Here is a 12,427-nt window from a genome sequence, read left to right on the forward strand (position 1 = left end):
TGCCCATTCGTGATGGTGTTCTAGTAATATCCTTGATATCTAATCAAACCCCCTTCGCCTCTTCCCTTTAGCTCTGCCGGTTCAGTCCTCCCCATCATCACCAGCACGATCACCATCACCACCATTATCACATCGTCATCATCCCATCTCCACCATCATCCCCATCATTCCCACCCCTATCCCCATCCCAAGCCTCATCCCCACCATCCCCATCCCCACCGTCCCCACCCTTCCCTCACCCCATGAGCACCCACCACACACGTCCGACTGTCTAAAGCACTGCGATTCCCATCACCAATTTCATCACGACCGAAGTCCTCGTCCGGAACATGTAAACAGCATGTTCCGATTACTGCGACTTGCATCTTGTTTCTACGTGGCTTATAAGCTGCTGTTGATGGGAATGTGACGCGGACTGACAGCTGGTCGTTGTGGGTTGTGTAAGGTCGATCTATGTTGGCAGGTTGATAGGACAAGGAAGGGGAGGGAGGGAGGGAGGGAGGGAGGGAGGGAGGGATGGAGAGGGAGAGGGAGAGGGGGAGAGAGAGAGAGAGAGAGAGAGAGAGAGAGAGAGAGAGAGAGAGAGAGAGAGAGAGAGAGAGAGAGAGAGAGAGAGAGAGGGGGGGGGGTGGGAGGGAGGGAGGGAGGGAGGGAGGGAGGGAGGGAGGGAGGGAGGAAGAGAGAGGGAGAGGGAGAGAGAGAGAATGAGAATCACACAAAGACGTAAACAGTTCAGTCATACCTACACAAACACACATGTGTATGCATATCTGGTAAGAAATACCCATTACAGAAAATGCCACCGCAGTGTCTATCAAGGCTTCTGGACCCAAGCGAGTGCTATACAATTTGTCTTCAAGCTCAACTTAATGAAAAACTTTCCTTTCTGTACACTCACCACTGCAGACAGCCTCCCAAATTTTACCACATTACCTGAAACAGAAGAAAAAAAAATACATCAGCATCACAAGATCCATATAAAATATAAAACAAACAAAAAAGAATATTTTTTCTTGAGTAGATACCCTTCATTTCGAACACAAAAGAAAACGGACGTTGAAGAGTACAGCTTCTGGGGTTAACAGATGTAAAATGACCTAGTGGGTAATTAAGACCTAAATTACCCTAACAATTAACTCTCCCAGGTAGCGCCGTAAAGAGGCTGTGCGGATGACCCTTTTGGATGGCGATAATCACGGGAAAATATGTCGGGCGAAAAAGAGGAAGAGAAAAAAAAGATGAAGGGTCCAGCGCGTGTATTATTTATCATTCTCTGACAAGCGGCTTCACATCTGTCAGGCAATTTACACGCAAACCCGACACAGTACACATGCTTTCACAAGCCCAAACAAAATACACAGTTCAAGCAAAGTAAAATAACATATACAAGCAAATCGATCCTCATATAAAACACTAAAACAACTAAACAAATAACAATAACAAAGGATAATTAAAACAAATAAAAAAATAAAAAATAAAAATCTTTGCCAGGCTCTAAATTCTTCGGTCTGCTACAAAGCGGACGACTTCTAAATGAATACACACACACGTACACATACATACACACACTTGATATATTCACAAACAAGTCTCGTATATCTACTACTTGAGGGGGGAGGGGGGGGTAGTAGAAACCCCCTTAATATAAATATTACTCTGAACACGTGTAAGATTTTGAACATTCTGAACAACTGTCATGTCAAGCAAATGTTGCGCTGAACTAACGTGGTACTGGGCGAGTGCGGTTGGTAAATTAGCGGAGGAGAGAGCCGGAATGGGGGGAGGGGGAGGGAGAAAGGAAGAGAGGGGGGAAGGGGAGGGGGAGAGAGGGCAAAGGGAGAAGGGAAGAGAGGCGGGGAGGGAGGAAAGAGAGAGAGAGAGGGAAGAGGCGGAGGGCAAAAGGAGAAGGGAAGAGAGAGAGAGAGGGGAGAGGTGGAGATCAGAGGGAGAAGAGAGAGGGGAGAGGGGATGGCAAAGGAAGAAGGGAAGAGCAAGAGAGAGAGGAGAGAGTGGTGAGGGCAGAGGGAGAAGAGGAGAGGGGGAAGAGAGGGAGAAGGGAATAGGCAGAAGGGTGAAGGGAGAGGGCGGAGTGTGGAAGTGTAGTGGGTAGAGGGTGGGGGAAAAGGGGGAGGGGGAGGACTAATGAATTCATGTCCTGAAGGCACGAGGGGGTCCACGGCGAAGGGGGGAGTACTGCGTGAGACTGGGAGATGCTACAGAGACCTTGGGAGAAGAGAGAGAGGGCATAAGGCGATAACACACAGCATGAGGGGGAAATATACATACAGGAATGCGCACACACATGCACACATACAAACACACGCACGACTACATACACGCGTTACACTGGAATGAAAGAGAGACAGAGAGAGAGAGAGAGAGAGAGAGAGAGAGAGAGAGAGAGAGAGAGAGAGAGAGAGAGAGAGAGAGAGAGAGAGAGAGAAAGGGAGAAAGGGAGAAAAGCCGAATGGGAGGAGAGAAGGAAGGAAGGAAGGAAGGAAGGAAGGAAGGAAGGAAGGGAGGGAGAAAGGAGAGAGAGATAAAAAAAAACAAAAATAGAGAAATAGAAAGCGAAAGCAAGAAAATAAAGAGAAGAGAGAAAGACAGAAATAGAAAAAGGGGAAAAAAACCCTTGTTAATAAAACAGCAAACCCGGTAGCAACCACTCAACGCAGGGAAGTCACCGAGCGTATGTAAATAACGCCAGATTATATATGTAGCTCCCTAACCTACTAGAATAAATATACATACATGTTGATATAATACATTCGCTATCTACTTTAGCATTGAGATTGCCTACGAAATAAACCAGCTACCGCAACAGTATACGAAATAGAAGTTAAAGAACCATTTATAACCATTACATTCAACTTCATTACTATTCTTCGCCCGCTTTCGAAATTCATAAATCAAGCGACTGTCACAACTCATGTTGCAAATATCATTTCTCATCTTATTGAATTATATGCACGAAAATAAATCCAACTATTTACATTCATGCCCCCTGTACATTCGCCCGTGCAAGAGAGACGCACAACCGCCCTGTACACGCCCAGTAGCCTTCTCGCCAACCTAAAAGAAACAAAAATTACTAGCGCAAGCATATAAATATCGTCATTAGCAAGTAATCCAGTTAGAGCGAAGCGAGGAATAAAGAGAGAAAAGAAAAGAGGGTAAAAAATATGGCGATGCAGCTCTCAAAATTGAAAGAGCAAATTACTGTCGACGTGATCATTATTCGACCACCTTGACGCTGTAATTAAAGTCTAATGTCGAGTCAAAAGGAGTTTTATATGATCGCTGTTCAGTTTTTTTATTTTTCTTCTTCTTTTTCTGTTTTACTTTTCTTCTTCTTTTTCTGTTTTTCTTTTTCTTCTTCTTTATGTTTGTTTACGATCGATGCTTTATTTTTCCTCTCTCTTTCCTGGATTTTTTCCTCTCTCTCGATTTCTCTTTTAACGTTTGTATATTTATCTCTCGAGTTTTCTTTCTTTTTCCAGTAGTTTCCCTTTTCCTTTTTTTCTTAACTTCATTCTGGTCTTCACCTCCTCACTCTCTCCCTCGCCCTTACCATCTCCTCATTCTCTCTTTTTCTCACTCTCACCCTTACCCTTACCCATACCCTCCCCTTCTCCCTCCCCCTGCCCCTCACTCTTACCCCTAACCCTCCCCTCCCCCTACCCTTTCCCCCTCACTCTTACCCCTAACCATCCCTTCCCCCTCCCCCTCCCCCCCACCTTCCCCCTCACCCTCACCCCTACCCTCACCCCTCACCCTCCCTCTTTTTTACCCACCAACAGATCATAACGCGGTTCACTTGCAACATCCCATCCCGGCTCTCACATCATCATTGCCATCGGCCGCTTTGCAACATGACATATACACAATAGCGAATCAGGGGACCATTACCGTGCTACACTATAATGACCGAGGTGTAAGTAATATTCGAAGACCTCCGTCACAATTAACAATTAGGAAACTATTGTTACCAGTCATGTGTTATTTAGGGAGGAAGTGGGAGGGGATAGGTTGGGGGGGGGGGATGAAGCGGTTGGGAGATGGAACAGAATATGGAGGAGGAGGAGGAAGAGGTGGTGGAGGAGGTGGAGGAGATGGAGGAGGTGGAGGTGGAGGAGGAGGAGGAGGAGGAGGAGGAGGAGGAGGAGGAGGAGGAGGAGGTGGTGGAGGAAGAGGAAGAGGAAGAGGAGGAGGAGGAGGAGGAGGAGGAGGTGGTGGAGGAGGAGGTGGAGGAGGAGGTGAAGGAGGTGGTGAAGGAGGTGGAGGAGGAGGAGGAGGAGGAGGAGGAGGAGGAGGAGGAGGAGGAGGAGGAGGAGGAGGAGGAGGAGGAGGTGGAGGAGGAGGAGGAGGAGGTGGAGGTGGGGGAGGTGGAGGTAGAGGAGGAGGAGGAGGAGCAGATGGTGGTGGTAGAGAGGGGTGAAGGTGAAGGAGAAAGGAAGAGATGGTGAAGGAAGAGGAAGAGGAAGAAGAGAAGGAAAATAGAATGCGAAGAGAATAGGCGAAGATAAGAAGGAAGAATAAAGTTATTGGAAGAGGAGTGAGTGGGGAAGGAGAAAGACCAGGGTGAAAGAGGATGAGTAGAACTGTGAAAAGGGAAAGGTAAGATAATAGTAAGACCAGAAAAAGACAAAGCATCAGAAAAAAAATCTAAACTAAAAAGAGAGGAATAAGAGGAGGGAACAAACAATGATAAAAAATAAAAATAAAAAGGAGCAATAGAAGAAGAAGAAGAAGAAGAAGAAGAAGAAGAAGAAGAGGGAGAAGAAGAAGAAGATAGAAGAAGAAAAAGAAAGAAGAAGAAAAAGAAAGAACAAGAAGAGCAAGAACAAAAATAAAAACAAGCAGAAGAAAGAAGAATTAAGACACTCAAAAGAAAAAAAACATAAAAAAAAATTACTCCATACTCCAAGCTTCGAGAGACAAACCCACACTTGAGAAACGACGGAAATCAACCGCGATTTTCCACGCTCACGTCGACGCCCGCCGACCGACTGTCCTCCCCCCCCCCCCCCCCCCCCCCCCCCCCCCCCTCTTTCTCTCTCTCGCGCGTAGGCTGTGATTGTAGTCGGGAGCGCGCGGCGGGAATCCCAATTATCTCTCCTCTTCGTCCTTTACCTGCGACTTTAATCATTTTATGGCGGATTTTCCCCGATTTGAGGATCCCCTTTCTATGGGAGTGAGAACGGGGTGAGGGATTATACACATACGCACACAGGAGGGCGAGTGAGTGAGTGAGTGGGTGTGTGCGTTTATGTGGGAGAGGGCGAGAGGGAGAGGGATGGGGGAGGGGGAGGGGGAGGGGAAGGGGGAGGGGGAGAGGGAGAGAGAGCTAATATACAGTGAGAAATGATATTTAGAAATCACACTCTCTATCTCTATATCTATCTTTTTCTCCATCTCCATCACCATCTCCTTATTCCTCTCCCTCTCCCTCTCCCTCTCCCTCTCTCTCTCCCTCTCCCTCTACTTCTCCTTCTCCCTCTCCCTGTTCACACACACACACACATACACAAACACACACACACACACACACACACACACACACACACACACACACACACACACACACACACACACACACACACTCCCCGACGCCTCAACACGTCATCAGCCTACGAGGTCTGGTAAGAGCAAGAGAAATCGAGGAGGAATGTCTGCTGATTCACTACCGACTGCTTAATAACCCTCACAAATCCTCAAGAAAAAAATATATAACCCGCTTTTTCTTTTTTATCTTTTTTCTCTCTTTTTTTCTTTTTTTCTTAGGCCTACCGAAGAAACCGTTCTTGGGAACAGTAAAATATTACAAATTAGGAAAACTGGCTTAATCGACTATTTTTTTCAATCAAGTTAGATTAATGATAAAGGTAGACTGGGTCTTTTGTTAAGTGTAGTAGAAGATTATTTGTTACCGTCATTTGCGAATGAATGAGAGGGTTGAAATGGGATTGAAATGTAATCTCGGAATATGGAATGGATGAGAGTGGGAAGGAAGGAGGGAAGGAGGGAGAGGAAGAGGGAGGGAGAGGGAGAGGGAGAGAGAGGGCGGAGAGCGAGCGAGGGACAGCGAAAGCGAGGGAGGGAGAAACAGAGACAGTCAAAAACAGAGACAGACAGGCAGAGACAAATCCACCAATGCATCTACCTTTCTCCTCCATCTTCTGCACCTCACCCCGACCAACTCAGTTTCTATCCTTTCCCTCAAAAATAACCCTACTCAACCCTTCCCTCACCCCCCACCCGCCTACACCTACGACATGAGAACACCCACATGGATTTCCTGCGCGCCCCCTCTTTCCCTTTCCTCTCGTCACTGTGTTCTACCCTTTCCCTTCTCATCTCCTTTATAACCCCCCCCCCCCCTTCTCTCCCTACCCTTCCCCTACCCCATAATCGCAATCCCTCTGCCCCCTCTCCACCACCCCACCCTCACCCCACCCCCACTCCCACCCGTCTCCCTCATTATCACCGTAAGAACCGCCGACAAACGGGGGGCGGGGGGGGATAGGATCTCAACCCCTTCTGTAGTCTTTTGTGCCCCCGTCGGTCCCCTGTAAAGACCGAAAATGACGAGAAGAGACCATGACAAGAGCATACCTCACGAGAGACCTTTTGGGAAAGACCTTTGGGAAGAGACGTTGGGGAGAAACTCTTAGCGGATGACCTCGAGGGGAAAAAAAAAAAAAAACTAGGGAGAATCCTTTCAGGAGAGAAAACTTTCAGGAGAGACCTTTGGGGAGAGAGGCCTTAGGGGAGAGACTTTAGAGACGAAACCTCTGGAGAGAGACTTTTCTGAGGACACCTTTGGAGAGTAACATTATGAGAGAGACCTTTCGAGAGGGATTTTTGGGAAGAGACCTGAGGGTCATTTGACCGGCCACCATCGCGGGACCGCACATTATATTACGGCAAGGACTTGACCACGAATTCGGCGCATAAACTCAGACAGAGAGAGATAATAAAAGGATGTGGGTTGAGGTAATGGGAGAGGGAGAAGGAGAGGGAGAGAGGGAGAGAGAGAGAGAGAGAGAGAGAGAGAGAGAGAGAGAGAGAGAGAGAGAGAGAGAGAGAGAGAGAGAGAGAGAGAGAGAGAGAGAGAGAGGCAGAGGGAGAGGGATGCACAAAAGAACGCATTTACATATATATACACGCAAAAATAGAAATAAGGGATTAAAACACACACACACACACACACACACACACACACACACACACACACACACACACACACACACACACACACACACACACACACATAAAAAGTGGGTGAAAATGGGGTAATAGAAGGCAAAGAAGTAGGGAGGGAGACGGAGGGAGAAGAAGAAGGAATAGGAGGAGGAAAAGAAGAAGAAGGAAAAGAAGAAGCAGAAGGAAAAGAAGGAGAAGGAAAAGAAGAAGGAGAAGGAGGAGAGGCAGGAGAAGGGAGGATGGGTTAGAGCACCTCCTAAGCACAGCATTAGAATTGGTCTGTGGAATTTATATTGTCCTGTGGGATCCTAAGCCTGTTCTCCCCCGGGCGCCCCATGCTCCCCCCTCCTCCCCCCCACACGACGGCAGTTATTTATACCGTCTTTTTGTACCTTCTTTATTTCTTCTCTTTCTTTGTGCCTTTTATCTAAATTCATCAGTTCATTATATCTTTAAATTTCTCCTTCATACCTTCCTTTTTCATACATTTATTCATTATTATTCTTTAAATCTATAAATCTATTATACTTTATTTCATATAATATTATATTATACTATTATTCTTAAACCTTCTACATTTCTTCTTTTAAACTGTCCTTTTTTATTCAAATTTACAAATTCATTATACTTTACACTTTTTCTTCAAATTCCTTCCCCTTCATTAAACCTTTTTTTTCAAAGGATCTCACCAAGGATGTTCCTGAGGAGCTACGAGAGAATGGCCCGATGAAAAGAAAGGGAAGGCTATTAAAGAAAAAGGGGAGAGAGAGAGAGAGGGAGAGAGAGAGAGAGAGAGAGAGAGAGAGAGAGAGAGAGAGAGAGAGAGAGAGAGAGAGAGAGAGAGAGAGAGAGAGAGAGAGAAATAGAGAGAAAGAAAGAGAGAAAGAAAGAAAGAGAGAGAGAGAGAGAGAGAGAGAGAGAGAGAGAGAGAGAGAGAGTGAGAGAAAGAAAGAGAGGGAGAGAAAGAGAGAGAGAGAGAGAGAGAGAGAGAGAGAGAGAGAGAGAGAGAGAGAGAGAGAGAGGGGAGAGAGAGAGAGAGAGAGAGAGAGAGAGAGAGAGAGAGAGAGAGAGAGAGAGAGAGAGAGAGAGAGAGAGAGAGAGACAGAGAGAGACAGAGAGAGAGAGAGAGAGAGAGAGAGAGAGAGAGAGAGAGAGAGAGAGAGAGAGAGAGAGAGAGAGAGAGAGAGAGAGAGAGAGGATAAGAAAAAAATTAAATAGGGGATTTTGGTTCTTCTTCTTCTTCTCCATTATGTATGATGATTGCTAGTCATTAAAATAAAAGGCGTATCAATAAAGACCCCTGGACGATTTGGGCCTTTTATTATATTCTAATTTATTTTGTGTTTTATCGTTATCTATTATCTTTTCTCTGTTTTATTTACGTTTTCTTTGTGTTATCTTTAGCATCTCCGCTGAAGATAATAAGCATAAGACGATTTTTGTTAAAATCTTAACAGCCTCGCCATTAGATTCTTATCCTTTGGTATCTGTAACGTATCACAATTTTTTTTATTTTTTTATTTATTTATTTATTATTATTTTTTTATTATTTAAATCTTGGCTTTAATTCGGTATAAGATGAAAAAAACAACAACAGAAGATAAGCAACAATAAGAACAATAAAAATTGTAGATAAACATAATAAAGCGGTTGCGGGGAATTACTTAAGGCACGTATAAAAAAATAAAAATAAAAAAATAAGGGGAATGAAATAAAAAAATAAATGACTTTTTTTTTAAGTAAAATTTAACCCGACGATTAAGAGTCCGTGATTACATGGACCGAAGGAGTCGAGGAGGACGCGTGAAGGACAACCGATCCTCCTTTGTCGTCGAGGATGAGAAAGGGCGAGTCCTGCTAGCTTGGAGTCCCGACGAGTCCTAAGGGCTTCGTTCCTGAGTATTGAGTCTTTAGTTCAGAGTGCTAAGTCCTCTTTCACGAGACCTGAGTGCCAAAATCCTGAGTCCTGAGTCCTGACAACTGAGCCCTTGAGTCCTGAAACCCGTGTTCTGAGTCCTGACCCCCGACGACTGTACTGAATCCTGAATCCCAAACCCTTAACCTTGACTCTAGAATTAATGACTCGTAAATTCAAATCCTAAATAAATAAATACATAAATAAATAAATAATAAAAAACAATACAAAAAATAATACCAATAATAAAAAACAGTGTATCCACGACACACGAAGCAGGAAACAAGAGCGACACCGAAGCGACGAGAAGCAAGCGAGGCAAAAGCGAGGACAGGGTCGGCGCGCGGGTCTTCTTGAGATGGGGGAATATTCCTTATTATTCAACGTGAGTATGCGATGGTGAGAATCAGTGCGTAATGATGGGAAAATCGGGAGGTTGTTAGGGTGGAGGTGAATTCGGGAGGGGGGGGGGGGTTATGGTAATAATGCGGGAGGTTCAATGGCATGGGGCGTCCGGAGGATGAGGAGGGGGGGTAGGGGGGAAATAACATACACTCACTCATATACTATATACATACATACATGCATACATAATACATATATGCACACAAAATACATACAAGCACATATACACAAACACACACACACATACATACAAACATACATATATACATACATACATACATACATACATACATACATATATACATACATACATACATACATACATACAGACAAGCATATATACATTCGTGCGCGCACTTACGCATACACACATGTAAAGAGAAAAAGACAGACACACACGCACAGAAACAATCAGACGAAACCAAAAGAATAAAGAACGAGAAGCGAGAGAGAGAGAGAGAGAGAGAGAGAGAGAGAGAGAGAGAGAGAGAGAGAGAGAGAGAGAGAGAGAGAGAGAGAGAGAGAGAGAGAGAGAGAGAGAAAAGAGAGAGAGAGAGAAAAGAGAGAGAGAAAGAAAGAGAGAGAGAAAGAGAGAAAGAGAGAGAAAGAGAGAAAGAGAGAGAGAAAAAAAAAGAGAGAAAGAGACAGAAAGAATCAGCCCCATAAGGCATAGACGACAAGAGAAAAGCTCGCCATGTACATTTCACACCTTAACACCTCCGAAATCAAAGGCGCCCTCACAATGCGCCCATAAGTCCTCTCGGGGCAGGTGTACGACCCTAAGTAGAAGCGCCGGACAATGAGCGTGCACTGTTACTCATTGTGACGCTCGGGACCCCACGCGAGGAGGCGAAAGCGACGGCTAAAGGACACGCTGGGGAATCCATGAGGGAAAAAAAGGAGGGGGGAAAAAAAGAGTTTCCTTCGATCGAGAGGGGATGGAGGAGGTGTGTGGGCGCGGAGGAATAGGATAATTGTTTGTGAGGATTCTTTGAGGTCTCGTTCTTGTTCATTTTCCCGTGTTTTTTTTTTTTTTTTTGTCATTTTTTTGTTTCTTCTCGTCTCCTCTTTTCCCCTTTACTTCTTCTTCTTTTAATTCTAATCTCCCTTCCTTCTTTCTCACCTCTTAAATCGAAACCAAACAGGGAAAAAAAGAAAGGAAAATAACAATAATATAAATAAACTAACTAAATAAATCATTATAATAAAATTCCATTCACCCCAAAAACAACAAATCAGAGCAGAATAAACACCAGCATTCTCAAAAAAAAAAGAAAAAAAAAAAGCACAAGACTTCTAAACCACGATGTCTTTAACAGTCGTCACCTTTAAGTAACGGATTCTCCACTTGGGCAAAAAACCGACAAATTTGTCCACCATCCAGTACCCGCTATACACACACACCACCTGGTGGTTTGGGGCTGAATTACCATTTAGAATGCTTATTTACATATATATGAATCATTTCTTACCTGTCCAAGATCCACACTGTCGATAGATGGGAAATAATTGTTGTGAAAATCTATTGTATGGGTTCGTGTGAAATTGAGACTTGTTTGGGTAAAACATTGGTATAAGTATTTTTTTCTGTGGTTTATTATACCAGAATAATGATAATGGTAATAACAGTAGCAGTGATACCCATATCGCTAATGGCAGTAATAACAACCATCAATAATTCATAGTCATTATTGTATAACCATCGTTGAATATAGTGATTATATTTTTTGAATGACAACGATCACAATCAAAACTAGTATTATTCATATATATATATATATATATATGTGTGTGTGTGTGTGTGTGTGTGTGTGTGTGTGTGTGTGTGTGTGTGTGTGTGTGTGTGTATATACAAATATATACATATATATATATATAATGATAGGAATAAAACAATCATCACCATCAACAGTGATGACGATAATGATAATGACAGTGACGATGATGATGATAATGGTATTGATAATCATGACAATACAGATAATGACAATCATGATGAGAATAATGACGACGACGACGATAACAGCAACGAGGAAATCCGCGCCTCCCACCGCAGCTCCGCCAGCTCGCGCCCCATCGAGCGCCCAGTCCCCGCGACCTCCTAGCGCCATTCCTCCCCTTTATTTATCTCCGGCTGCATCAGAGCTCTCGCACCACGTCGCTCCGAGCTCCCGGCCCCGGCGCGGTGAATATTCATGAATGATCCCGGCCCCTTCAGGTTGTAACGAGGCAGAAAACTCGGCACACACTCCTCGCTGGCCAACGGGGAGGCGTCGGCCGGGTCGAGGCGTCTCAAGAGCTCCTGGAGGGAAGTGTTTGCCTTGCTTGCTTGCTTGCTGACGGACGACGGGAGCTGAAGGAGCTGAAGGAGGCGTGCGGATGTGAAGAAGCCGGCGAAGGAAGGGGAATATCTCGATGCTCCTGAAGAAGATTGAGCTCGCTGCAGGAAACACAAAGTTGAGGATGCGAAGGAAGCAGACATCTCGACCCTTATGGCGATGACTGCGAACGGCGTGGGAAGCTGAAGGAGGCCAAGGGGGCCAAGGAGGCCAAGTCCAACCATTTCGACGCCCCGGGAGATGATTACGACCGGTGAAGGAACCCGCAGGCGACGGAGGCCAAAGGCAAGTCATCTCGCCGACGAGTTGATTACGAGGAGCACAGCGATCGACCCTCAAGAAGCCGAAGGAGGCGAACGAGGCCAAGCCGAGCCTTCCCGACGCAAAAGGAGCTGATAACGGCCAACACAGGAACCCGAAGGAGGAGAACGTGGCGAAAGAGCCCAGCTGATGACCTCCCCGATAGGTGTGTTAGCTAAATGGCCTGTGATGTGTGCCGGGCGATGGTCGAGTTCGGTGCCGGCCGGTCCTCTTCCGCTGCTTTATTTGACTGTAAGGGTGA

The 12,427-nt window shown here is 45.2% G+C and overlaps 1 long non-coding RNA gene across 1 annotated transcript in view; it reads right to left on the reverse strand.

Annotated features, from left to right (window-relative positions):
* Nucleotides 1–732: 732 nt before the first annotated feature.
* The window catches only part of LOC125028153, a 37,515-nt gene continuing 25,820 nt past the window's right edge, over nucleotides 733–12,427 (reverse strand). Inside the window, exon 3 of the long non-coding RNA XR_007115094.1 lies at nucleotides 733–933. This is a non-coding gene — a long non-coding RNA (uncharacterized LOC125028153). The remainder of the gene's footprint in view (nucleotides 934–12,427) is intronic.

This window comes from Penaeus chinensis, chromosome 8 (genome assembly GCF_019202785.1).
Source record: "Penaeus chinensis breed Huanghai No. 1 chromosome 8, ASM1920278v2, whole genome shotgun sequence".
In the NCBI taxonomy this organism is placed as follows: domain Eukaryota; kingdom Metazoa; phylum Arthropoda; class Malacostraca; order Decapoda; family Penaeidae; genus Penaeus; species Penaeus chinensis.